Here is a 27,500-nt window from a genome sequence, read left to right as displayed (position 1 = left end):
CAGCCACGCCCATCACGCCCTCTTGTTTACGCCATTGCCCTCGCCGGTAGCCGTGGTGGTGCTATTGCCCCCTCCTCCTCCTCCTCCTCCTCCCCGCACAAACGTCAGGCTGATTCTTCTTCTCTTCTCTTGTTCGTCGTTCGCTCGTTTCGTTCGATGGGTACTCCATGATCAGGTGTCTCGTTTGCTCGTTCTTGTCTTTTTTTTATAGTTCCGTTATATCCGTTCTCATCTTTCTTTCGCTCTCTTCTTGTCTATCCTCTTTTTCTTCCATCCCCTCACTGCTCTTTCTTCCTCTTTTATATTCTATCCTTCCACTTTTCCTCCCTTGCTTACCATCCCCTCGCTTCCCCTCTCCACCTCATCTTCTCCCTTCGCTATCTTCCTCCTTCACTTTCTCTCGCCATCCTCCTCCTCTAAATCTTCTCTCCCAATCCTTCTCCCCCTCTTCTCCCCTTGCCATCCTCCTCCTATTCTCGCCACGCCATCCTTCTCCACTTATTATCATCCCTTTTCCTCCTCCTCCTCCTCCTCCTTTTTCTCCTATTTCTCTTCTTCCTCCTTTTCCTTCTCCTCATCATTATCATCATCATCATCATCATCATCATCATCATCCCTGCCCTTCCTCATTCTCTGTCTCCCCTCCCTTTCCTCATCCTCATCCTCTCCCGCTCCCGTTCCCCCTTCCCCCTTCCCCCTTCCCCTTCCCCTTCCCCTTCCCCTTCCCTCCCCCTTCCCTTCCCCTTCCCTTCCCCTTCTCCCCCTTCTCCCCCTCCTACTCATCTACACCCCGCGATGAAAGATTTGCGCTGTATGCATTTTTTTTTTCAAGAATCCTGTCGCATGTTCTTCGAATGATCCTAACATTGAGAACAGCTGTGTTTTTGTGATTTTTTTACATTTTTTTCATTAGATGTGGATTCAGGCGTCATGAATCTTCACAGTTATTTTTTCGTCTTTCCTTTTCTTTTTTCTTCTCTTTTTTTTCTTTTTCGTACACGGATCTGACACCTCTCCTTCGAACCAGGGCCGTGTATACTCACCTAGCGTCACCTCTGCCTAGATCAGTAGACATGGATCTTGTACCCTGTCACCAACCTCCCCCACCCCCCACCCCTTACCCTCACTCTCACTCTGTCTCCCGTCTGTTTCCTCCCTGCCCCCCCCCCCTCTCTCTCTCTCTCTCCCTCTCCCTCTCCCTCTCCCTCTCCCTCTCCCTCTCCCTTTCCCACTCCTTTTCCCTCTCCATCTCTCCTCTCCAACCTCCTTCTCCCTATACAATCCTCGGTCGAGCATGTTTCAAACATGTCCTTGGCCTTAATACGGTATGGGTGCGAATGGTACGAGTGTCAGGGGCCAAAATCGTGATGCTCCCGTGACCTGTATCTCTAGCCCGCCGTGCAAGATGACTGGACTCACGCTAGGGAGGGAGGGGAAAGGGTAGGGGGAAGAGGGAAGAGGGAAGGAAGCACGCATAACTACCGCGCGCGTGCTCTCATACACACATACACACACGCACACACACACACACACACACACACACACACACACACACACACACACACACACACACACACACACACACACACACACACACACACACTCACTCTCTCTCTCTCTCTCTCTCTCTCTCTCTCTCTCTCTCTCTCTCTCTCTCGCTCTCTCTCTCTCTCTCTCTCTCTCTCTCTCTCTCTCTCTCTCTCTCTCTCTCTCTCTCTCTCTCTCTCTCTCTCTCTCCCTTCTCTCTCCCTCTCTCTCTCTCTCTCTCTCTCTCTCTCTCTCTCTCTCTCTCTCTCTCTCTCTCTCTCTCTCTCTCTCTCTCTCTCTCTCTCTCTCTCTCTCTCTCTCTCTCTCTCTCATCTCAGCGCGGATATTTAGGTTAATTATGTGTAAATATATATTTTCTTTTCACTAGATTATAAGTGAAAAAATAAACAAGATCTCAGTCGTTTTTCTTCTGCCTGAAACTTCGCGTGCAGGAAAGAGCCTTGTACAATGGTCACGTTCTCTCTTCGGAAGATTCCCTCTTTTGGTTGAAATTAAAACCTACGGATATATTTAATGATGCCTTTATTTCATGCTGCGGTTTTTTACTGCTGCGTTTATTTAATGCTGTATTTATTTAGTGCTGTGTTTATTTAATGCTACATTAATTACTACTGCGTTTATTTAATGCTACATTTATTTAGTACTGCGTTTATATAATGCTGCATTTATTTACAGCTGCGTTTATTTAATGCTGTATTTGTTTACTTCTACGTTTATTTTATGTTGGATTTATTTACTGGTGGGTTTGCTCTTGTCAGCCGTTTATCAGTAATCTCCGATTATTATTTGTAATTAACTACTTATATTTATTATGAAGATTTGAAATGATGTGATAAATGTGCGATAACGTATCATAAAACTACATGATCGCAATTTTCTTTTGTTTTATGAATGATAAAGAACATACATGTCTGTCTGTGTTAATATATATTATTTTTGTTTCATTTGTGCGTCAAAGATGTGGGGTAATTAAACTTTTTTGTGTGTTTGTTCGTCTGTTAAACCTTTTTATGAGTCTATTAAAGTTGTTTTTTTATTGGTTTACAATTTTGTTTGTTTGTGGGTCATGGATGTGAGTCTCTCATACCGCGCTGTCCTCAATTGCTTCACCTCATTCTTCTTTATTTGTGTTTCTTTGTTTCTGTGGATGCCCGGGGCTGTCATTCACTTCTGGTTTAAAGTTCGTTTGCGTGGTTATTGTTGCTGTTCCGAGATTGTTAGATTTACGTGTGGCCGTGCGTGTATTGTTGGCTTTTTTTATTTTTAATTAGTCTGCTCTGAAACGGGATTAGTTTACCTGTATTTCTTTTATATTTGTTTTATTTTTTATTGTTATTGTTATTATCATCATCAGCAGCATTATCATCATTCTTTTTATTGTTTTTATTATTATTATTATTATTATTATTATTATTATTATTAATGTTAAAGGTGCATTTACTATTATTATTATTGGTATTATAGATATCGTCAATATGATTTTTGTTTGTTTTTTACTTTTGCTTTTACTTTTACCTTTCCCATGTCATTCCCGTCACCGGTAAAGATCCTATGATCTTGCACTCAGCGCGGGCACCTGTGTGATATGTTATTGGCACTCCTTCACAGGGTCCAGGCAGCCTCCTTGGGTCTTTGAGCGTGAGGGGGGTTCATTAGCCCGTGGCACAGATGGTCCAGATGGCGGCCCGTGAGGAGGGTTGTGGTGGGGGAGGTGCTAGGGGGTGGGAGGGAGGGGTGAGGGGTGGAGAGGAGGCGTTTCTCTCTCCTTCACCTCTTCTCTCCCTGTGTGTGCGTGAACTCGTAATTGAGAGGGATGGAGGGGTGGGAAGGATAGAGGAAGAGGAGGGGGAGGGGGGAGGGGGGAGGGGAATGTTGAAAGCTAAACTTATGACTCTGTTGCAAAAGAGAAATCCTTAGAATGACGCTAATGGGAAAGATTATTTTCTTTCTTTCTATCTTTCTATTTTTTCTATAATTGCTTGCAGCTTGAAATCCATGTAGCAAAATGAGGAAATCCTTATGGAATGCCTTCGGATGTAGCATGGCAACGGCAATTATTTTTTTCTTTCTTTCTTTCTTTTTTTCTTTTTTTTTTCTTTACTTGAAACTGATTCTCAGTGCTTGCTTGCATAACCCTGCCGACGCCTGCTCAAGCGCCGCCCTCGTTCCATGCCCTTTGGACCTTGTGCTTGGTCATGCTTGCTGCCACTAAGTGTAGAGGAAGCAGGTGTGTGTCAGCTGGTGGCTTGTGTGCAGGTGTGTAAATTTGGATTGCTTCTGCATGGCTTGAGGTTGATTTGGGGAAGGAATATTATGCATGTGTGTATTTAGGCAACTGTAGCCTTGTCTAGAGTGATGTAGAGAAGAAAATGTTTTTATATGTAGAAGCGAATGCTGTTTACACGGGGTTTGTTGTTTGGTATGCAAAGGGAATAGTTGTGGCTTGAAGTCTTTGAGGTTACCGATGTGTCTACTGAGCAAAGAAAACCGGATTATGCATGAGGTCTACGTGAGCGAAACAGGTGCGATCAAGTGGGCCAGGATAGGGGGAGGGGGAGTGGAGGGGCGTCCGTCCGTCCGTCTTGACTGCATTCACGCGTGGGCTCGAAATTCCCCCCGGGAGCGAAACGCGTGGGCTCCAAATTCCTCTTCGTATTAGCATATTAAGCATTGCCACCCAGACCCGCCGACTACCCCCTCCCCTCCCCGCCCCCTTTCCTCCCCCCCACCCCTCCTTCCCAACCTCGCCCCCGTTCGCGCGTCGCCGCTCGCTTGCCCGTTCGTTCGCTCGCGTGACCATGAAGGTTGTGGTGAGCCTCGAAGGAGCTCCGGACGCGAGGAGCGATGATGCATGGGATAATTAACAAAGCATAGGCCTACCGACTCCCGAGACTCGAAAGCGCATCCATCTTCGATTCCTAGACTCCGGACTCAATTAGGCCGTCCTTTTGTTCTTGCGCTGGGTTGGTGTGTCGCTCGTTTGTCCGTGCCGTGTGTCTTGGCCGTCTCGCGTGCGTCGAATTAATGCTCGCGTTCCTCGCCCTTGACTCGAAGTGTCTTTGTTGTGTTCTCGCACTCCTGCTTCCTTCCACTTCTGCGCCTCCTTCACACCCACCACTATCTCCTCCTCCGTCCTATCTGCTTTCCTCCTCTTCCTCCTCTTCCTCCGTTCTTTTCCTCATTTCCGCCTCCGTTCCTCTCCTCATTTTTTCCTCATTTTTCTTTCCTTTCCCTTTCTCTCTTACTCCTCTTTCCTTCCTTCCTTCCCGTTGTTTTGCCTCCTCCTTCCGTCCCCCTCCCGGCTTCCTCCTGCCTTTCTTCCTTCCCTCCTATTTCCCTATCACTCCCTCCCTCCTCTTTCCCCTTCCTTCCCTCCTCTCCTTCCTTCCTACCTTCTCTCCTACCTTCATTCCCTCTCCGCTCTTGCCCTTCCTTCCCTCTCCCCTCTTTTTTCTCTATTTATCGCGTTCCTTTCTTTCTCCCCCTTCCCGCTTCCATCCCCCACCCCTTCTGTCTCACTGCACCCCCCCCCCCTCTTCTTTCCCCCTGCCCCCCCCCCCCCCCCATCTTGCCCTGCACTCGCTCGCCCGGGAGGATGACACTGAGTAAGATTAACAAGGCGCGACATTATCCTCACACCAAATGGAGGATAGTGAGGCGCGGGTTCGAGGAGGAGAGTAAGTCATACGCGCGTGTTAAGACCTTTGAAGTGAGGGAATCATTCGTAGGCCTATGGGAGTGTTCGTCTACGGTATGCACGCTCTTCCCCCTTGTAATCTTTTTCGTTCAACTTTCGTCTCGTCACTTCGCAAAGACTTGGTTGACGGGGTTGTGGGATTAGCTTTCAGCTGTCACCGTTAAAGCTGAAAATTATGAGCCCTTGAATTGAAAGCTTTTCATTGGTTTTCTGTTCTCTTCTTAAGGGAAAGATTAAGGAAATGTAGCAAAATCTTATCGAGAATTTACCTTTTTTTGTCATTGTTCAGTTTGGGTTATTACGCGGTTTATCACCTACTCTCCCCTCCCTCCCCTTCTCCCCCTCTCACTCTCTCTTTCTTTCTCATTCGTATTCTCATTCTCTTTCTCTCTCTCCTCCCCTTCGCCCCTTCTTACACCCACTCTTTCTCTCCCTCCCTCCCCCCTTTTTCTTTATTCTCAAGAACGCAACTTGGGTCGAAGGCGTAGAAGGACGCGTGTTTGAGGGTGACCAGGACCGCAGAAAGACTCGAAGGCTCTCCACATCCCTCCTGACGGTGATGCAGTTGGACGCGCGCCAGCCTCCCTCCCTGACTCCCTCCTTCTCTCCCTCCTTCTCTTCCTCCTTCTCTCCCTCCTGCAGCCGAGGGTGTCAGCAACACTGAGTATTTATTACTCTTTCGATGCCCGGTGATTTGTTACGTTTTTTTTTTTATTATTATTTCCTTATGTAGGTAGATATCACATACACACACACACACACACACACACACACACACACACACACACACACACACACACACACACACACACACACACACACACACACACACACACAGAGAGAAAGAAAGAGAGAGAGAGAGAGAGAGAGAGAGAGAGAGAGAGAGAGAGAGAGAGAGAGAGAGAGAGAGAGAGAGAGAGAGAGAGAGAGAGAGAGAGAGAGAGAGAGAGAAAGAAAGAGAGAAAGGAAGGCAGGGGGTCCTACATAAGCCACTCGGAACCTGAAAAAGCTCCCAAGTGACGAGTAGCCAAGTTCCAGAGGGCTTGGCTGAAAGTTCACTTTGGTTATCAGGTGGTGTTCAGTCTGTGGTGCGTATTTGGGACGGGAGAGGCAGGTAAGGTAAACATGCACGTGTATTTGTATGCATGTTTAATGTATGTGATTCGTATATATGTACATGTATGATTTGTATGTATGTATGTATAATGTGTTTAATTTGTATACAAATGCATGATATTTTATTTACATCCACGCAATGCCAGTGCAGCTTTTCATCCCAAATTGCAAATAGGGAGAGATCAGTGTATAGTCACAATAATAACAGTAAGCAAACTAGAATCGCTGGTGCTGTGCTACATGTAGAGATGATCCGCTGACTTGTGTGCCGGCAGTGCTGACACTATGAGGCTGTTGGTTGGCTTCGTTTGTATCCGTTTTAGTGCGGGCGCGGACGCTCGATTGCCTGTGTGGAGGGAGAGAGAGAGAGAGGGGGAGGAAAAGAGAGAGAGAGGGAGGGAGGGAGGGAAGGAGAGAGAGGGAGGGAGGGAAGGAGAGAGAGAGGGAGGGAGGGAAGGAGAGAGAGAGGGAGGGAGGGAAGGAGAGAGAGAGGGAGGGAGGGAAGGAGAGAGAGAGGGAGGGAGGGAGAGAGAGGAGAGAGAGAGAGAGAGGAGAGAGAGAGAGAGAGAGAGAGAGAGAGAGAGAGAGAGAGATGAGAGAGAGGAGAGAGAGGAGAGAGAGGTGAGAGAGGTGAGAGAGATGAGAGAGATGAGAGAGAGGGAGAAGAGGAGGAGAGAGGAAGAGAGGAGAGGAGAGAGAGAGAGAGAGAGAGGAGAAAAAGAAGAGAGAGAGAGAGAGAGAGAGAGAGAGAGAGAGAGAGAGAGAGAGAGAGAGAGAGAGAGAGAGAGAGAGAGAGAGAGAGAGAGAGAGATTAAAATAGAAACAGAGAGGGAGAATGAAAAAAATGGAGAGATGGATAAAGGGAGAGGTATTAGAATTAGAATTGAGTAAATGAGTAGGAGGAAGAAGAGGAGAAAAAGAAGATATAGGAGGAAGAAGAGAAGAGAGAAAGGAAATACTAAAGAGGAAATAAAAAAGAGAAATAGGGATAGAGAAGATGAAAGAATGAACGAAAATGTGAATGAACCGGTTATGTCATTTTCAAACCATTAAATCTTTGATGACAAACACGCAAGAAGAAAAAAATTATAGTGCTCATTAAGAAAAAAAAAATTGATATGTTTTTTTTTAAGGTGGGGCTCATATTAAGGTGACTGATACCGCGTCATCGCATTATAATGCCCGCGACGATAATGGACGAGATGGCATTGGTCAGATCCATGTTGTCGCTCGCTTGTTGACGTTAATTCCTCATGAAAAGTATTGATCGTCACAAGCCGCTCCTTGTATCGAGTCTTTGGGAATCCCGGTTAGGATGCGAGAGGACTATATTTTTGTTGGGAGGGTTGACTCAGCTTCTTCTTCTTTTTCTTCTTTTTCGTTTTATTTTTCGTTTTATTTTGTCTTCTTCTCCATCTCTTTCTCTTTTTGATACTTCTCGTTCTCCTTCTGATACTTCTTCTTCTTCTTCTTCTTCTTCTTCTTCTTCTTCTTCTCTTCCTCCTTTCTTTCTCCTCCTCCTCCTCCGCCTTCTTCATCATCTTCTTTAATTATGAATCTTGGTTGGATGGTTAGGGTAAGGATGCGGTTCTTATTCCAACGTCGTTATCTCGTAAGATCTCCGTATGGTTCACGGATGGTTTCCAGAAGGTTGTTTTCACCTCGGCATTAGCTAGGTCTCTACGCCCACGATTATCGCCGCCCGTTCAGGAGCAAGGAGCAAGTAGGTGCGACCTTCCGACGTCCGTACGCCTAACGTGTCGTCGGTCCAGCATCCCGTGACGGAGGCGGGGGATGATGGGAGGGAAGGTGGGGGGGGGCGTGTGGAGGGAGGCTTAGGAGTCGTTCGTGACCCACTCTCTGGTGGTGCTCTCGTGACCTCGTAAGTGAAGGTGTCCACGATAACATTCGTTCCCATCTCTCCCTCTCCTCTGTGCGCTTCCTATCGCGTCTACTCTCTCCCCATCTCCTAACTCCCATCTCCCCTCTTTTCTCTCCTTCTTCTAACCCCTCCATCACCTCTTCCCACCCCCTCTATCCCTTCACCTACTCATCTCTCTTCTCTTCTCATCTCTTCTCTTCTCTTCTCTTCTCTTCTCTTCTCTTCTCCTCTCTTCTCCCCTCTTCCCATTCTCCTTCTCCATCCTTTCTCTCTCTCTTGTATCGGTCGGGTTCTTATGCACAACATTTAGGTTCCCTCTGTAAGACCACTTCATTTGCCGGGACCACCTTTGCAACAATAGTGCAACATTCTCAGATTGGACACCGAGTCTCTCCTTGCAACTGCCACTCTATATGGAGACTCTCTCTACGCAAGCATATGACGCATGCGACAGCCATCAAGTCATGTCACATCACGTCACGTCACGTCACACACCGATTGGGATTTTGTGATTGGAGTCATGTCAAATCACGACGCTGGGGATGGATTACCCAAGTCTTTCGGTTGATTGACCTAAGGATTTATGTATCTCGGCTGTCGACGGGTATTTTGTAGTTTGAGTGAATGTTTTTTTTAATTTTTTTATATATGTAATGTTTCCAGACGGAGTGAGTAAATGTATGAATGAGGAATGTTGAATGAGTGGTGTTAAGAACCGATTTATTTGAGGTGCGTTGCAGGGTTGTTTTGGAATGGGTTCTTATGGATGAAAGACTTAGATTGGTGGATGGATGTGGACGGATGTAATGATAGTAACAGTAGATTGCAGGCAGACAGATCATGCTGTTTTCATCTTTTCTAGTTTTATTTACTAGAGCATTTTGCATTGATCATTTTTTTTTATTTAATCATATATTTCTTTCTAAATCATGTTTATTTATCTTGGTTTATCATAGACCCCCCTCCAAAAAGGAAGCATTATGGAATTCGATGCAACGTGATGAGACGTTGCAGGAAAACGGCCGCTTGTCGGAGGCTGTATAGCGAAGTAGTCCGCTCGGCCATGACACAGCCGGCGGGGGTTGATTTATACATTTACAGCAACGTGGGTGTTGGACAGCTGGCTCGGCGATCACCGGGGGAACCAGCTGTGGGGACGCGCCATGGCCATGCATGCATGCTACTCGGGCATGAAACCGGCATTTTTTTTCTCTTTTTTATGTATTTGTTAATCGCACGTTTTTCTTTATTTTTTTTAAAGCAATGGGGAGAGTAAACTTTAATGTTATTATTATTATTATTATCTTTATTATTATTATTATTATTTTTATTATTAATAATAATAAATATCATTATTATTATCATTATTATTTTGTATCTTTATTGAAATTTTGATCCTGGTACACGTGGCGAATATTTTTGACCGTGTTTTTTTTCCCAATGAAATGATCGAGCGGTATGGTGCATGCACGGGTGTAGTGTTCTATGGTTTCTTAGTTCTAATGGAACGGTGTGTGGGTGTGTTAATAGGTGGGAGAGGAGCGTCCTCTGGGACCTTGGGGTAATTTGAGGCACTTTTTGGGGTCGGTACTTACGGTCCCAAGGGTCGAAAGGAAGGTGGAAGGGGCAGAGGGGGGGAGGGGGAGGCTGGACGTACGTGCTTTTTCGAAGGAGAAAAAAAAATGGAAGATATAACTTGCTCTGTGTGTGTGTGTGTATGTGTGTGTGTGTGTGTGTGTGTGTGTGTGTGTGTGTGTGTGTGTGTGTGTGTGTGTGTGTGTGTGTGTGTGTGTGTGTGACTTTCTGATGAGATGTGAGATCTTGCTCTTTATAAATGTAATTAAAGAGGATTGCATGTGGGTGCCTGGTATTTTTATCAGTTCTTATTCCCATGAAAGACTTTAAACGGAAAGCAGATACAGTGATACCTACTGAATCCCCTCCCCGACGCGTGGCTGTATGAGCAACAAGGGCTGGCGACGGCGGACTTGAACTCTGGCGACCTGGTGATTGCAGTAAACCAGAAATGGTAATATGTGGGAGAGCGACCAGTACTGAGAACTGGCGAAAGAAGGATGGTTGTTGTGGCCCTCGCAGGCAACTCCTGATGGCTGTGGCAGGGGGAATTGGTGAAAGGGTAGGGGGATGGGGGGGGGAAGGGTGGCGGGGGGAGCGAATGGGGAGGTAGCGATCCTTGGATAGGACGGTGCTGATGATAGAGCCTTTGCGACTGGGGTTCTTCGAGGGTCCGTTGCAGTCTGCGATGTGCGTGTTGGTGTTAGTGGTGGGCTGCCGAGATAGTGGCGTTCGGTAATTGGCCCTGTAACAGCGGGTGGTGTCTCCTGTGGGGGCGTGACGGTGGCGCCGGGAGGGACGTGTGTAATTCGGTGCCGGGGCCACTTTTGTTCTAAACTCGCCAGGACAGATGTGCTCTCTCATAGCCCACTCGCCACGCCCACTCGCTCGTCACAAGGCCCCGGGAGAGTTTGTTTGTTTGTTTCTTTATTTTTTCTTTTTTCATTGTGTGCTTGCGTGTTGATATCTTTGCAGGTTTATTTGTTGGTGTTGTGTGTTGTTGGGGGGATGGTTAGGGGGGGGGGTGAGGATCTCATGACAGGTGTGTGCATGATGACTAAAGCTCCGGTCGGTGCATGTGCCGACTAGCGACGTGCTTTGTCTTCTCTCGTTGGCGGAATCTTTTGATCACGGCGTGTGCCTTTGACCCGTTCGTCGGTCTGTTCGCGGGGTCGTATGACTGTTAAGCATGTTTTTTTTTTCTTCTTCTTTTTTTTGTGTGTGTAAAGGATTGCGCTAGCGTGTGCTGTATGTGTAGTACGTGTGCTGCTATGTGTTGTTGAAGCGAGATGAAGAGAAGAAGAGGAGGACTGTGGTCAGACGGGTTGAACGGGGAGACTGCCGTGGGGGTGCTTCTCCTCCAAGCTCTTGACTTCACGCCCACTCTATGCCGCCCTTGTTCAACGTGTACTTTCGTTGGGGCGGCTGGACAAGCAAATGGCTTGGTCCTTTCTCTCTCTTTCTCTTTCTCTTTTTCTTTCTCTTTCTCTCTCCCCTCTTTCCCCCCCCCTCTCTCTCTTTCTCTCCTCTCCCCCCTCTCTCTCTTCCTCCCCTCTCCCCCCCTCTCTCTCTTTCTCCCTTCTCCCCCTATTTCTCTATCTTCCTCCCCTCTCCCCCTCCTCTCCCTCTCCCCTCCCCCCCTTCTTACACAAGCATGCATGTGGATGATAGTGTATGAACGCACATGCACGCACATACATTTACACAGATGTCCACGCTCGTTTTCATTGCACGAAAACCATCCGTGTTGAAGATGATGAAATGTGAGAATTTAATGCCATGCAGTGTTAATTGGTTGTTGCAACTACTGCAACACACGCCTCACAGCTCACGCTAATGCCCCCCCCCCTTCTTCCGTTTCATAAAAAGGGCATTGCGCAAATCCCCGCCGGACGACGTAAATGCCGCCCCCCCTCCCCCCCTTCCCCTTGCCCTCCGGTCGCGATGCTTATACCCGGGCATGAATCTCTCAAGGCGAAGGGATGTCGGCGAGCGAGCGAGCGAGAACAATGGAGGGCGTGGGTTAAGGGGGCGTGCTGTGAGCGTTTTGTTTATGGGTGTTTTTTGTATGTATGAGAGAGAGAGAGAGAGAGAGAGAGAGAGAGAGAGAGAGAGAGAGAGAGAGAGAGAGAGAGAGAGAGAGAGAGAGAGAGAGAGAGAGAGAGAAGGGGGATGGGGAGAGAGATGGTCTTCTGTCTTTCCTGACCCTCTTTGTAATGAAAATGAAAAAGAAGAAATCTCTCTCTCTCTCTCTCTCTCTCTCTCTCTCTCTCTCTCTCTCTCTCTCTCTCTCTCTCTCTCTCTCTCTCTCTCTCTCTCTCTCTCTCCCTCTCTTCCTCCCTCCCTCTCTCCCTCCCTCTCTCCCTCCCTCCCTCTCCCTCTCCCTCTCCCTCTCTCCCACTTACTTCTCTCTCTCTCTCTTTCTCTTTTGCGTTAAGTAAGTAGATAGCTTCACAGCCGAGAACTTACACAAGGTCAAGAGAGATTTGGGCTGAGATTATCTAATGAAAGAATGTCTGGGGCCTAGGAATTGAGCGGCATGTGGAGGGGGCAGTGCTGTGGGTTAAGACGAGGACATGGTTGGGAAATAGGAGGCAGGCTGGGTGCGGAACGGAACCTGCTGCCTCCACGAGAGAAGACGGGAGGGGAGGATGAAATAGGTGATAAGAAAAAGGAAAGTAAGGTAAGAGAAAGATCAAGAAGGAGAGGTGCGAGTAGAATGGGTGTTAGGGAACGGTTTATTTTTTTCTGGGATCAGTCTTTTTTTTTAGTTCCATTCTAAGGGATCAGCTCGTGAAGTGAAGGCTCATGAAAGGAGGACAAGAGGACACCTCAGGACGTCACGCGATATCTGGAGGCTGGTGCATTGCTAGCGAGGGGCATTTCCCGTCGACTAGCAGGCATGGGAGCCGGCGAGGGTGAGCGTCTCTTGCAAATTCAACTTGCGAGTTAGGAGTCGCGTTATTTTGTTGCTCTCTGTGGAATGCAAAAATGTGCATGATGTAGAGAGAGAGAGAGAGAGAGAGAGAGAGAGAGAGAGAGAGAGAGAGAGAGAGAGAGAGAGAGAGAGAGAGAGAGAGAGAGAGAGAGAGAGGATGAAGGTAAACAAGGAGATAGAATGGGATGACGTGAATAGAAGAAATTAGCAACGGGAAGAAAGATACGGAAGAAAAAAACACGTAGAATTTTACTCACCGCAATAGCGGGACGTGACGTACCCGAAGGTGAAGAGCATGGGCGCGCGGGCGGCTCGCGAGGACTTAAGAGTGGGCCTGGTAGGTCACGTGACAGATATAGCCGTTGCTCATCGTCAAGAAGCGATCGCGGGGGGTGACTCAACCTACTCGGAGTGGGGTAGTGAGGGAGGGGAGGGGGATTTTTGGAAGGGGGGGTCTTGAGATCTCGGGGACAATGTTTGATATTGTTATTTGTGTATGAACGGTTGGTTGTTTGTTTACACGTGCGTTGTTGGGGCTGGGGATAAAAGGGGAGGGGTCAGAGAGATTCGAGGAGGGAAGTCAGCCAAAGGTTAGTTGGGAAATAGGGCATGCGTTGACCCAGCATCAATTTGGTTTTCTTTGCGTGTTGGGCGTTTTCGTCCTTTACCCCCCTCTCCCCTTCCCCTCCCTTCCCATTCCTTCCCCTCCCATTCTACTATCGCGGTTTTACTCCTCAGAAGTCAGGTCAGTCGCGGAATGTCTTAGACCAAATTTTCATCAGGAAGTCATCCTACGCGCCCCTTGACTTGCGGAGTATGAAAAAAATATTGGTCGACGAAAAAGTTTATATATTTTTTTAAAAGCTTCGCGGTTACAGATCCTCTCGTCTTGTGCCATCTTGTAGTGCTGATATCAAAGAGCTCTGCTGAATTTATAGATAAGCACACCTCTCAAGTAACTCTTCCGCTGAAAATGTTTTTTTCACACTTTTATGACGGTACGGAACAGTTAGCGGCGCCGGTGTATGTGTATACGCCACAACGCGCGCCGCATCGTGCCACACTGTACCGATTCCACAGGTTGTCGCCGAGGGTACATGTCGGGAATATCTTGCAAACGAGAGGGAAAGGGAAGTGGATGCGAGTACCGCTTCGTCTCCTGATCCCAGCTGGCTCTCGGCGGCGGAAGAAGGGGATTTGGTAGGCTTTTTCTTAAGCTTTTCTTCTGTCGACGCGCGAGTTTTGTTAGGTTGATGCCATTCGGGGATTGGGGGGGAGGGTTTGGAGCTGGGAGGGACGAAGGGAGGGAAGGAGGAAAGGAGGGAGAGGGACGGAAGGAGGGAGGAAGAGGAAGAGGAAGGGAGGGAGAGAGAGAGAGGGGGAAATAGATAGAAATATATATATATATATATATATATATATATATATATATATATATATATATATATATATAGAGAGAGAGAGAGAGAGAGAGAGAGAGAGAGAGAGAGAGAGAGAGAGAGAGAGAGAGAGAGAGAGAGAGAGAGAGGTGGCATGTCTTGGTTTGTTTTAGGGGTGGGAAGTAAGAACGAAATGTTTGTGGACTCGGTTTATAACAATATTTTGGGTTTTGTATCAGGTTTGGTTGTGCGAAGTGATGTTTCGAGTTTTTTGGTAGTCGGTGTTGCGGAAGTATAAGTCTGCTTGTACACCTGCTTCTCGAGCAGCGATGACAAGGAAGATTGACACGAAGGTCAGGTCAGCTTGGGCGACATGACTCGGTGGAACGACTGACGCGGCGCAGCGGTTCTCCCACAGTTACGCGACGTAGAACCGGGTTCCTGGTTCCTCATTCCTCGCGTCTCGGGGACACCCAAATGTGGTCGAGGCGACAGACAGACAGACACACACACTACCGGAATAACAAATATCGAGTAGCTGTTCCACGCCAGACCAGTTTTCAGGGGCGTTTCCCCCCCCACCCACCCCCACCCCATCCACTTCGCCCTCTTCACCCCCACCCACCCACCCACCCCCGTTCACCTCCCCCTTCCCCTCCCCTCATCTACCCACCTGTTAGTCTACGACGACGCCCATATATTAGCTCCTTATGGACTTGTGCGCTGCTACCTTGACGCTCCATGTCCAGCCGGGAATTACTCGTAGAGCGAACGAGTCCATATAAAGGCGAAATCCCATAAGGGTTCTTCATTTCAGGCGTCTTAATGGTCGCCAGGAACGCGATTTTCATTAATCCTTACATTTTTTTTACCCGTGGTTTTACTCCCATTATTTTTGTACTGGGAGAACCCGCCCACGTGTAGATGTTTATTCGTGTCGTGCCTGTTCTACGCAAAGGCTTCAGCGGAACGGTGGCACGGGAGCCTCTACGACATGCATCTTACTTTGCAGCTTCCGCGGTTAAAGCGTTTGTTTTTTATTGTCGTAGGCTTACTTAAAGCATGGGTTTAGGTCGATGGTAGAAGATGATGACGATGACTTATTTTTATTATTATTATTATTATTATTATTATTATCATTATGATAATCATTATTTCATTACTGTTATCACTATCGGTAGAAGTAGTAGTAGGAGTAGGAGTAACAGTAGGCGTATTGTACGAGGAAGTGTTTTACGTAGAACCTTACACCTCTTCTGTCCCCACCCGCTCTCTCCCACCCCTCCCCATCTACCTCTCCCTTCGCCTCTCCCCTGATCCTCCCTCCTCCCCAGATCCTCCCCCCTCCCCAGATCCTTCCCCTCCCCAGATCCTCCCCCTCCCCCTTTCTCTGATAGCGACAATACCGACAGAGTTCCGTACACGCACCGGATTCGCGTTAGATTTATTTATCCGTTTTGAGCGTCGGGCTGGTCGACGGGGACAACGCTGGGTGGGGAAGCGGGCAATTTTGGCGACGAACAAGCAGGAAGCAGGAGGTAGGTTGGTGTAAAGCAGAGAGAAGGGAAGGCGAGGATTGTGCTTGCGCTGTCCTAGAGTTTGATTGTGTTTTTTTTTCTTACTGAGTTTCTGTTCTTCTTGCAGTTTTGTTTTCTTCTTTTTGCCCTATTGTACGATATTTGATGCTTGCTTGCCCACGCCCTCGGCCTGTGTGGGCGGGTGGTATGGGCGGATGTTGCCTTCCATCCCGCCCATGCACTATGCGCGTCGCACTTTGCTTGTTTGTCGAATTGTTTGTTGGTTTGTATGGAAATATCTTTGCCGTGATAAGATGTTTGCTGTAGATTAATATTCACATATTTGTTTATTGGTTTTCCTTATTTATTTATGATATATTGAGGATGTGAGTTAGGTCATACTCTCAAGAATTCGTTTGATAATTTTCTAAAGTTGAATGATTGAAGATTGTAGATATTCAAAGATAATTTATTATTATTATTATTATAATCAGCATCTCTTGTTCCAAGTTTTTTTGATGTGACATATTATCGTAATCCTTGATTTCTTCAGCATTAAGATATGCCAGGGTCGATTAACAGATTGTGTAAGCGGATTTTGACTTCCACAATTGACTTCAAGGACACCGGCGTTTTGGGTTGGCTTATTTTGTAAGGTTCGACAACACGCCATGACGTCACGATCACCGCAAAGATCGGATCAGCTGACACGTAAATCCTGCTTGCTTGCTTGCGTCTGCATGCCGCTAAAAAGGAACCACAAAGATTTATCGGTCTTTTGCGTCTGTCTGCGAGTGACAGAGTGTGAGTGAGCGATGCGCACGTGGTCGCGGGGGGGTTGTGAGGTGGGTGGGTGGGTGGGTGGTGGGTTGACTAGAAGAGGGAAAGTAAGATATAGTTATTATTATTATTATATTTGTTGTTGTTGTTATTCTTTATTACTATCATCATCATTATTACTGTAGTTGCTTTTGATTATTGTAATAAAAACGTTTTGTTTTTTTCACTATGATCGTTATAGTTGCTTTAACGATTTTTAAAAATGATTTCATTGCTATTCCCACCACCATTCATGCGATATGGACAATGCATCGCTAATTCTGAAGTGATGGCTTGGAGAAACTGCTTGGAAGCAAAGAAGTAAAGAAACTAGGAATGACCAAGAAGTGATCGCCAGAATGCGGAAGTCCATAGGAGAGATGTGAAGGGCCAGGTATGCGTGGGTGTAGGTGAAAGGCATTGATGAAAGCCGTGTATGCATGGAGAGAAATGAAGAGAGAGGAGAGATTGAAGAGAAGTGGAGTAAAGAGAGAGAGGAGAGAGTGAAGAGAGAGAAGAGAAGTGAAGAGAGTGGAGAGAGAGAAGAGAAATGAAGAGAGAGAAGAAAAGGAGAGAGAGAGTGAGTGTATGTGTATGTATGTATGTGTATGGTGTGTGTCTCTATATTTTAGTGATTATCTAGATATCTGTATTCAGGATATCTAGTCTTGTTCTGTTTTGATTATTTGGCTGATATTCATATCTTTATCATTTTTAATGTTTTTAATATTTCAGTTATTGGGATAATCAGTTTCATCGTCATCACAGTCATCAATATCACAAATTCCACCATCACCACCGCGATGCATGCGCGTGATGATGAGGTGAGCGTGTTTGGCTGGTTGCATTTCGTGACAGCCGATAACAGGCAAGCGGGGCTTATGCAGCTTGCAGGTCATGTTGAGCCGAAGCCGGGAAGGAAAGTGCAGCCCACACCGGCAGCGGTCAGGAAAGAAAAGCTGTGGCGCGATAGAGGTTTGGCTGTGGGCGTGCGGGCGTGTGGGGGAATGGGGGGAGTGGATAAGTGTGTGGGGAAGGTAGATGTGGGTGTAAGTGTATCTGTGTATGTATTGCGTGCCAGTCAGTGAGAGTGCGTGTGCGAATGTCCAAATAATATACGTGTCTGTCTGTCTGTTTTATGTATGTTTGTATGCTGGGTCTCTGTTTCCCGATCGTGTCTCGTACATGTTTTGTTTTGACAAGGCGGTTTTAGCACCAATTGTTTTCATTTTGTCTTGTTCTTGTGACCTCGCCTTAGCAGACGCGTTTTCCTGTGTGCGTGAGGTATGACGACGAAGGAACGAAGGATACTGGATATAGGATACTTGGGGAGGGCCGTTTTTTTTCCGGAGGGAAAAGGAAGGAAGGGCCACGCGCGAATTAGAATTAGAATTAGTAGCGCGTTTGGGAGAGACGGAATTGAATTCCCTGCGTGTTCTTGTGATGCTGTCGAGACCCGAGTTGCAGATTGCATTTGTATGCCGCGCGGCTTCTTGCGGTTCGTGTTGCATTTTGGGTTCTCCGTGAGCTCCGTTTGAAGCCGGTTGCAGACGTGCTTGCTTGCTTGCTTGTTTGTCCGAGGGCATGTTAGGTTGATATTCGCTCGCTCGCTTTCTCTTTATTTATTTATTTCTATATCTTTCTTTCTCTCCTTATTTTTTCTTTCGTCTCTTCCCCCTTATCTCTCTCTCTCTCTCTCTCTCTCTCTCTCTCTTTCTCTCTTTCTCTCTCTTTCTCCCTCTTTCTCCCTCTTTCCCTCCCTCTCTCTCTCTCTCTCTCTCTCTCTCTCTCTCTCTCTCTCTCTCTCTCTCTCTCTCTCTCTCTCTCTCTCTCTCTCTCTCTCTCTCTCTCTCTCTCTCTCTCTCTCTCGCTCACTCTCTCATATATATTTATATCAATCGGTCATTCCATCCATCCATCCAACTTAACGAGAAGGGAGGTTTGTAAAGGAATCAAGGAAAAAAGCAGGAAGAAAAAGATGGTGTAAGACCAACAGGCCGTAACCCATAAACGTAAAGTGTTTGAAGGACCGCTTGTTAAATAGGATTTATTTATGAAAAAGAGAATCCTTACGGCGAGTGTACGAGTGCGTTAGAAATTGGGTGTTGGGGGAGGGGGGGAAGAAAAGTGTGTTAGAAGGTCAAGTGCGTGAAGATGCACGGAGGTTAAGGTTAGGCGTATGGAAGTATGAATGTGTGAAGTGTGGGGTGGGGGTTGGGTGGGGGAGAGACTCAACGTCGTATCATGTGGGATTTGATTGAAGAACGAAGGGGGGGATACTTTTTTTTCCTTTTTTTTTCTTTTTTGTGTGTGTGTAAGAGAGAGAGAGAGAGAGAGATTATGAGTGTGTTGATGTGTGCGGACGTGATTGCTGGGTTTGGCCGAGCTATTTGTCGTTTCTCACGGCTTTTGGCGGCATTTCCGTAACATGGTGTTGTGTTTAGGCCAATGTGCGGGCGTGGAGAATGCTTCCGCCCACCCATTGTGGCGGTGGGCGTGATCCGGCCGCCCCGTCCCGTTACGGTTGCACGAAGGGAGGATGTGGCATGTGTGCATGGCAGTGCCTCCCCCATGGCACCGCTTGGCACTGGCGGCTGGTCCGATGAGAGACCGTGCCCATGACCGCAGTGCCAGGGGAGGGATCGCGCTGACCCGACACACAGGCGTTTCTTGGGCCACCGACATGAGACCGTTTCCATTGGGTCGCGCAAACTTTATGGAGACGGGAATCAAAGGAAAGTGGGATGAGCGGCGGGTTTAATTAGGAGGCGGGGAGTCCTTCACGTCTTGTTCGCCCTCCCTCTCCCGCCTGTGGTTCATTTCTTTTAATAGAAATAATCAATGGGAGGAGAAGAGGCGTGTTCAAGGGCCATGTCGGGATGGAGAGGCTTGTGCATCCGAAACTTCCTCCTCGAGACTTCCTCCTTGAAGCAGGAAGGAGTGCTGGCGAGACTGCATCGCGGGACGAGTGCGAGTGTGTCTCCTCGGATGCATAATTCCAGCTGTGGATCCTCACGTGGGGGCCGGCCAGCTCAGGTGTTGGGGTCGGGGCTCAGGTTCCCGGCAACACACCTGCTCTCCCTCTCGTTGTCAGATTGTCATGTGCTTCCTCCCGCTCTTGCTTGGGGGCTTTCCCCGCAAGCACGGCGGACGGTGATCAGACGTCCTCGGAAAAGGATGTCATCTGGTCCTAAAAATACGCCATCAGGTATGCTTTTGTGTCTCCTCGAGGAGGGCCTGCGGAGCGTCATACGCCTGGCAGCGAGGCCGGCGGAGATGACAACAAGCAGCTCCGTCGCATCCCGGCAGCCAAGTCGTACCTCCCCCAGTGGCTGCCTGGCGGTCAAAGCCACGCCAGTGTTGTGCGCTCGTGCTCGTGTGAAGGTTGGACGCGATTCCTCTCTCGGCTTGAACCGCTGCTGGATACTAACCACGTCTTGTGCCGGCTTTTAAAATTTCGATCCACTGATCTCTCTCTCTCTCCTGTTTTTGCAAGGCTTGGCGCTTTCATTGGAAGAAGGAAAAGAGTTACAATAATCTGTATATATCACGAAAGCAGAAAGAAAAAAAGGAAATTCAGTGCATTAGATGCTTATGATGAAGTGATGGAAGTGACGGCTTTAATATCATAGTTGTGCATATTGATCAGAATTGCCTTATTAACGAGATTGCGTGCATTGCGTGTGTTGCTACGAATACGTGGTCAAAGTGTGGGTTTGTTGCGGCAGTGATGAAGCAGTGTTGCGGAGGAGTAGCAGCAGCCGCATCTCAACAGTCGCAGGGAATCTGACAATCAGCGCTTTCAAGCACGTCATTATCTTCTTAATATGGTACGGTTAACTAATTACCAGGGGCGCTCCCCGCTTGCTTGCATGTTTTGTTTTTGTTTTTGTTCGTTTGCATGAATGTGACAATTTGAACACTGGCTTTGCGAGGTGGATTCGAGTGGTGTGTGATTTTTGAGGAAGGATATTCGTGTGCTGTGCTGCAGAAAATGCATTACTGAATTGTGCAATGTGAGTTTCTGTGAGAATTGTCGCCACTCTGCCGAACTTGAAGTTATTGTTATCGGTGTTGTGTCACGTTAAGAGAAAGAACTATTTTCGGTGGATTCGATATTTTCTCAGGGCGGAGTTGTAAGAAAGAAGGTTCTTTGAGCGTAGTGGGAACGGAAGATAAATACCCATAGACTCGCATTGTTTTGTCGAAGGTGACGAACGAACGCGGAACTCAGCGGGGCAGAGGGGTCGTTTTTCCCCCTCTCTTTTTTCTTTTTTTTTCTTTTTTTTCACCGAAGACGAGTCGTGTGTGAGGGGGAGGGAAGGAGAAGCCAATTAGTATTGTCTTGGTGCTACCGTGCAACGTCCGCGCAAGACATTTCCCAAGGAAGGAAGGAAGGCAGGAAAGAGAAGAAGACAGACACCTCCACAATTCCTAACCGAACTCCCGAAATATAAGTTCCGAACTTGTCGTGTATGGCCTTGAGAAGTTCCGACGGGCAAAGTTCTCAGTGATTGTCTTTGGTGTGCGTGCGTGCGTACGTGCATATCCGTCGTGCTCGAATTATGCGTCGTAAATGCTTGTTCAGGTGCATGTTGGGGGTGGGAGGGAGACCAAGGGAAGACAAGGAGATTGGAAAAGAGGGTAAGGGGGGAGGGGTAAAGTGCTTGTTGTTATTGTGAGTGTGATGAAAGGCAGGGTGCAGGAAACTTTCATCGCGTTATTTGTCCGGACGCGAGATTTGTTTGCCCGAGTTTGCATTGTGCACGCTTAGATGCATCCTTCTGTTGCTGCATTAGGAATGGCCATCGGAAGGCAACAGGTTATTATAGCGTATCACGCACGTCGTGAGTTACCGAGGATTGTGAGGCGACGAGTTGTAAAGTAATCAAAGGACTCTTGTGAGGGTGAAGGGTGGAGGAAGTGGTGGCGAGGTGGCCGTGACCCTCCTTGACCCTAGCGCCGGATGTGTTCCTTACCCCGCCCCCTCCTCCTCCACCTCACCTTACCTCACCTCACCTGCCCTTACTCATGCCTGTCTGACTGCCTGATCACCTGCTTACCTGCTTTCTTACCTGTGCTGGCGGACTCTCTTTGGATGATTTCTATTAAGGTCTTTGTGTATGTGTGCACGCGCGCGCGCGCGCATGTGTCTGTGTTTGTGTCTACCCTACCCAAAAGGAACACATTTTACCTTGTTTATTATTTCGTCTCACGTGCGAGACAGGTAAATACAAAGGATTTTTTGTTCTTATTTTTTCATTCTGAAAATGCAAGTCTTTAGGTAGTATATTATGCTATGCCATCGCCCGTAACACCCTATTCTTTTTCTCTCACCTGCGCTCTCCCCTATGACCTCCGCACCACCCTGACCCTTGCATGAACTCTTGCATGGTACCGTCCGCTTTAATAAATTATCCCGGGCGGTGTAGGTGAACCAGGAGATGGAGGAGGAGGAACAGGAGGGAGAAGGAGTACAGGAGGAAGAAGAGGAACAGGAGGAGGAGGTGGAGAAAAAAAGGAGGAGGAGGAGAAGGGGGGGGGGGGTATCTCCGGTCTAGTGCTAACGCCTGCCTATTTGATCCTACCGCGGGATACTTTAGAGCTACTTCCGGCATGAAGTTTCCTTGCGAATAACTGGCTATGCTTCTCTTTCGCTCTCTCTCTCTCTCTCTCTCTCTCTCTCTCTCTCTCTCTCTCTCTCTCTCTCTCTCTCTCTCTCTCTCTCTCTCTCTCTCTCTCTCTCTCTCTTTCTCTCTCTTTTTCCTTTGTGATGTGTAGTTTATTTTCGTTCCCATTTGCTCCTTAGGAACTGTTCCTTCTCATAACATCCTCCACCTTCTTTTGGAGTTCGTTCTTTTGGATTATCCTGCCACATGAGTTTGTGTTAAACCTCCATAATGATATGGATCCAGGACCGGCTAGAGGATATGCCTACCTGTAGCGACTCCTTGAAAGAACTACCATGCACAACAGTATTGGAAAGCTGATTTAATTCACGCAGGTGGCAGGTCCCCCCCCCTCCCCCCCAGCTCTCAACACACAACACAACAATTGTTACTATTAGTCTTGCGGCGGGTTGGCGATATAGTGTTGTCACCTTCGCTATCATTTGTCTTCGACGTCGAGTTTGTTGAAACCGTATATGACTTTATTGCATGTCAGGATGAAGGTCTTGTTTTGACAACCGATTGACGGATTTTGTATCAAGCGGAGGTTTATTTAGTGACTAACAATTTAAAAATATATATATATTTCACGGACGTTGATGGTGCGCACATGTGGAGAACGGACTTGCTGTCATAAACAGTGGCCTTGGAACAACACTGACACTTCGTTGGGTTTGTCAAGGCCTATCCTGGGGTCCGCCACCGGTCAACATAGCGGCCTGTCGTTGCGGTCTAGGAGACTCGCGGGTTGTGGCCATGTCCTCGCCTGGTACTCCTGTTTTAGTGGATTGTTTGTTGAGATTTTTGTATTTTGTGTTAGGGGGATGTGATTAATATCAACATCGCTAATATCATGCAAGACTTGAGGTGAGGAGGTTTCCGTGAGCAAGAACTCGGCGGAACTCCTTTTGTCGTCTCCGGCAAGGGTGGAATATCGTCCGAAGACGATAGAGATCTTTACCCCGCGCGCCGTTGTTCTTTGGGGAGGGAGGGGGGGGGGGATGTTGCCAGATACTGCTGTCGGCCTCGTCTCTCATCGACACGCCGCAGGTGTTACACGTCGGTGTGGGATATCCCGTCCTGGGATCTCGATTGGGATGCGGGGAAGGATGCTTTTGGTAGCCTTGGTAACGTTCGTTTGGTGAAGGTGATAACGATTGTTGTCTTTGTTGTTATCATCATTAGTATGGTTTCGTAGTCACCGACTTCATCACCATCGCCACCATTACTATTACCAATGTTACAACTATTGCATGTCACTAACCTTACTATTGCAAATATTGCAATTATAGCACTATGGATTACCAATAGTTCAGTTAGTGACACTGAAACTACTATTACTGTTACATCTACTAATGCTCATGTCGTTACAGTAAAATAGTAATTGTAATCATATATATGATGATGATAATTGTAATGACGTTGATGATGAATAGGAACTTGACTATTTCGGAAATACCTTTTGCAGCTGCGAGCCGTTAAATTGAATAATTATGGAAGAAAGAAAGACATCATATTAGGTAGAGAAGAAAGAGTATGAAAGTGAGCGAGATTTCTCACATCCTCTCTCCCACTCTTCCTCCCTACCCTTATCATCTATATTTGTATTTATATATATGCGTGAGGAGGATTTATTACCTCCTCAAGATTCTCGGTTCATGCGTATTCACCTGCAAGAAGACGCTGACGAAGGTAGTGACCTTGAAGTGTCACCGCCACCCAAAACAGGATGTGATGTAATGCACGCGCCGCGATCTTACGCTTCCGACCTACCGTCCCCCCCCACACCTATCCTACCCCTTTCTCTCCTCCTTACTCTTCTTCCCTGTTTTCCTTCCTTCATTCCCTCCATCTCTTTTTCCTCCCCTCCTTCCTTCTGTCTTTTCTTGCTCTAAAGTGTTTGCTTTCCTCTTATCTCTACCTATTTTCTTCCTTTCTTTCCCTCCCAGTATTGCTTTTCCTTCGCCTTCCTTCTCTTTCCATCAGTCCATCCTATTTCCTCTCTCTCCTTTTATCTCATTCCCTCCATCTTGCGCTCCCTCCCTCTCTACCTTTCTCCTTCCCTCTATCCTGATCTCCCCCTCTCTTCTCTCCTTCCTTCTCTCCTTCCGTCCGTCTGTCCTTCTTGCCCTCCCTCTATCTATTTATGTATCTATCTATCAGTCTATCAATGGGGATGATTATAGAGTTTTTTTTCTTCATGCATATTATTTATTCATATATTTAGTTGTTTATCTGTTTTATTATTATTTGATCTATCTGTCTAACTGTCTATTTACTATATATTTTTTGACCTGTCATAAAACAAAAAGGTGTCACGTGGAAGGCCAAACCCAACGTGCGTGCGTGTGTGCGTGCGTTATACGACCCTTTAACGAGCGTGTCTTGGCGGCACCGATTATCGCCGACATACCTCTTGCCATGAGCTCGTCGTCTCGCTAATCCTTCATGGTTAACGAGGGGCGGCTGGTTCGGTGTTTTTTGTGGATGCCCGTGTGTGTGTGTGTGTGTATGTGTATGTGTATGTGTGTATGTGTATGTGTGTGTGTGTCAGAGAAAGAAGGGGAGAGCGAGAGAGAGAGAGAGAGAGAGAGAGAGAGAGAGAGAGAGAGAGAGAGAGAGAGAGAGAGAGAGAGAGAGAGAGAGAGAGAGAAAGAGAAAGAGAGAGAGAGAGAGAGAGAGAGAGAATGAGATATAGAAATAAAGAGAGAAAGTGTGTTTGTTTAAATGTATGTAAGAGCGTGTGAGAGATTGCAAGTGTGTCCATTTGCGGTCGGCTCCGGTGAGCATTTGACCGTCGAGGTATCGTTTACGTGTTTACGTGATGTGATATTCGAAACGCGTCGGTGTGGCTGAGTGTCGCTATGTCTCGTACTAAGTCACGATGTCGATATATCCCTTTTCCCCCTCCCCCGTGCCCTTTTTCTTAACCCTTACCTCACCTTTACACTCCCTTTGTCTTCCTCTCTTAGATTCTTTTTCCTCCCCTCTCTTCCCTCCTCTTGGCTCCTTTTCCCCTCCTCTTCTCTCTTTCCCTTACCGCTTTCCTTCCGTATTATACTTTTCACATTCTCCCCCCTCAACGCCTCCTTCCCTCTCTTCACACCCTCCCTTCCCCACGCCTCCTCCCCCCCCTCTTCACACCCATTCCGCCCCCCCCTCCCCCCACCTCCCTGTACATCCTGTCGGGCGAGAAACTTTAAACTGGGTAATAGGGTGAAACTGGACACGGGAGGGTAGGAAACACGAGCTTTCAAACAGTGCACACGGCTTCTGTGGCTGTGAGAACTTCATCATCATGTTTTACCTCTCTGACCACCCTTCTCTTCCCCTCCTTCTCCTCGCCCCAACCCCCTCTCCCCTTCCCTCCCTTCTTTCGATCTTCTGCCCCAACACCCCCTTCTCTCCCTGTTAGGAGGGGGTTGAGTGGGAAGGGGGTTTTGGGGTACAGTGAAGGTGTGGTTTTGGGTTGTGGTAAAGAGTCAAGTACTTTTTTGTTTTATTTTGTGTTTTATTGTTTTCTCTTCCTCCATTCTTCTTTTCTCTGTTTTCTTCACCCTCTCCCTTTCTCTTCCTCCTTCTTCTTCCTCCTCCTCAGGGATTGACGGTCGAGGTGGTATGTCGATACTTAAAGGGAGGGGGGGGGGTTCTAGCCATGGCTTCTTTCTTAATTCTGACAAATCTTATCTTATTTCCGTCCCGATTTGCGGAAGCGGCACACGTAATCCATCTTAATAGGTGTGAATTGCCTTTTGTCTTCGCGTACAAAGCGGCGCTCCGGAAACAGGGATGGCGATTGAGGAGTCGTCATCGTTTAATGGATCTTATGGATCCTTGTTTCCTCTTTCCTTCTTCTTCTTTTGTTCTTTGTCTTCTTTTCTCCATCTTCTCCGCCTCCTCCTCCTACTCCTCCTTTTTTATTATTTTTACCTAAAATATTTAAACATGGAAACAGTGGAAAGTCAGAAAGAAGGGCGCCGCTTACTAAGGGGTTGAAATGGCTTAAGACTTTTTTTTTTTCTTTTTCTCTGTCAGCATATCCCGCCAGCTTGCGTGGTGCTTTACGGCAGACCTCAGGAGAGCAAAGAACAAACAATCCGCAATGTATTTATGCCGTGATTTCAGCCTTTCCAGAAAAAAAAAATACGAACTAAGATTGGGAACAGATTTGAGGCTCTAATTAAGAAGAGCCAAGGATACCAAGGAGACACCCTGTAAAACCTCGACGAAACCTTGAACTAACGATGCCAAGGTCTTCTCTTTAGCTGGGAGGGGGAGTGGGAGGGATGGGGGTGAAGACTTAGGAGGAGGGGGCTGGGGGGAGGGAGGAAGGGGTGATGACTGAAAGGGTGTTGGGAGTGGAGAAGAGGAGGAGGAGGGGTAGGGGGAAGGGGGGAAGGATTGGTTCGAAGAAGGCTTACGAGCGTCTCGGGACGTCGGGGAAGCAAGGGTGGGCCCTTCAGGAGTCATCAGGAAGTGTCGCCGAGTGTGGGAGGGCGTTTTAAGAGACATGACTTCGAGAGGGACGGTTTGTATGCGTTTCTATGGGAGTCGGTAGGGTGAGGGGCGGAGTGGGGGGGGGGGTCGGAAGGGGAGGGAAGGGCGCCGAGGGGCTTTGAAGGGGTTATGGGGTCAAGGGTAGGCTACGGGAAGGAAGGGAATGACATAAGAGGGAATTTGTTGAGCGGTGGAATCACGTCCGCACGTGGCTCGCTGCGGTAGGGAAGGAGACGGGTGTGATGAAGGGAGAGGGAGGCGGAGGTGGAGAAGAAGAAGAAGAGGAGGACGAAGAAGACGAGAAGGAAGAAAAGAAGAAGGTTGGGATTGAATGATGAGATTCCCCAGACATAGAATGAAAGGAATGCCAAAAAGAGGACGCGATGGATAAGAAGACAAGGAATGGTAAAGAACATAAAAGAAATGCAGAAGCTAGCAAGCGTGGAAGGAACGTTTATTTATCAATATTATTTTGTTTATTTATTTTTGCTTTATTGATTGATTGATTCATTAATTGATTTTACTTTCAAAGGTCAGAACAAGCAAATCGAGACCATGGAAGTCGTGTCGCTATTAGCGAGGGGAAATTCCCATGTGATATTGAAGGCGATAACTTTGGCTCGGATATGAGCTCGGTGGCGGAGAGCCTACATTAGTGTGGGCGGCTGAGCGTTGGGGAGGGGGGGGGTAGAGGAGTAGGTGTCAGGGGAGATCGGGAAGATGATGGTAGGGGTGGGATGAGAGTGAGGGTAGGGTGGGGGTTATGGCGGTGGGGGGAATGGGCTGGGAGGGAGGCTGAAGTAATTAGGAGGGCGGGTCTCCTGGACGGCCGGTAGGCACATCCTGATGGGGGTTCTGTCCCT

General features: G+C 47.6%; 1 protein-coding gene across 11 annotated transcripts in view; it reads left to right on the top strand.

Moving 5' to 3' along the window:
* Mical (Molecule interacting with CasL) overlaps window positions 1-27,500 on the top strand; it is a 188,814-nt gene that overhangs the window by 55,298 nt on the left and 106,016 nt on the right. For 2 of the 11 annotated variants that reach the window (XR_015190970.1, XR_015190963.1), the window contains exon 1: window positions 19,828-20,301. The exons of 8 other annotated variants lie outside the window; for them this stretch is intronic. The gene's annotated coding sequence lies outside the window, so the exon portion shown is untranslated. Of the gene's footprint in view, window positions 1-19,827; window positions 20,302-27,500 lie in introns of those variants that run through there. One more of the 11 variants, XR_015190964.1, reaches the window with a different exon arrangement.

Source organism: Penaeus japonicus, unplaced genomic scaffold (genome assembly GCF_977035675.1).
Source record: "Penaeus japonicus unplaced genomic scaffold, GWHDUDI00000001_assembly GWHDUDI00000004, whole genome shotgun sequence".
Taxonomy (NCBI): Eukaryota; Metazoa; Arthropoda; class Malacostraca; order Decapoda; family Penaeidae; genus Penaeus; species Penaeus japonicus.
The sequence above is the reverse complement of the archived record's forward strand: the minus strand, read 5'-3'. Positions and strand labels throughout refer to the sequence as shown.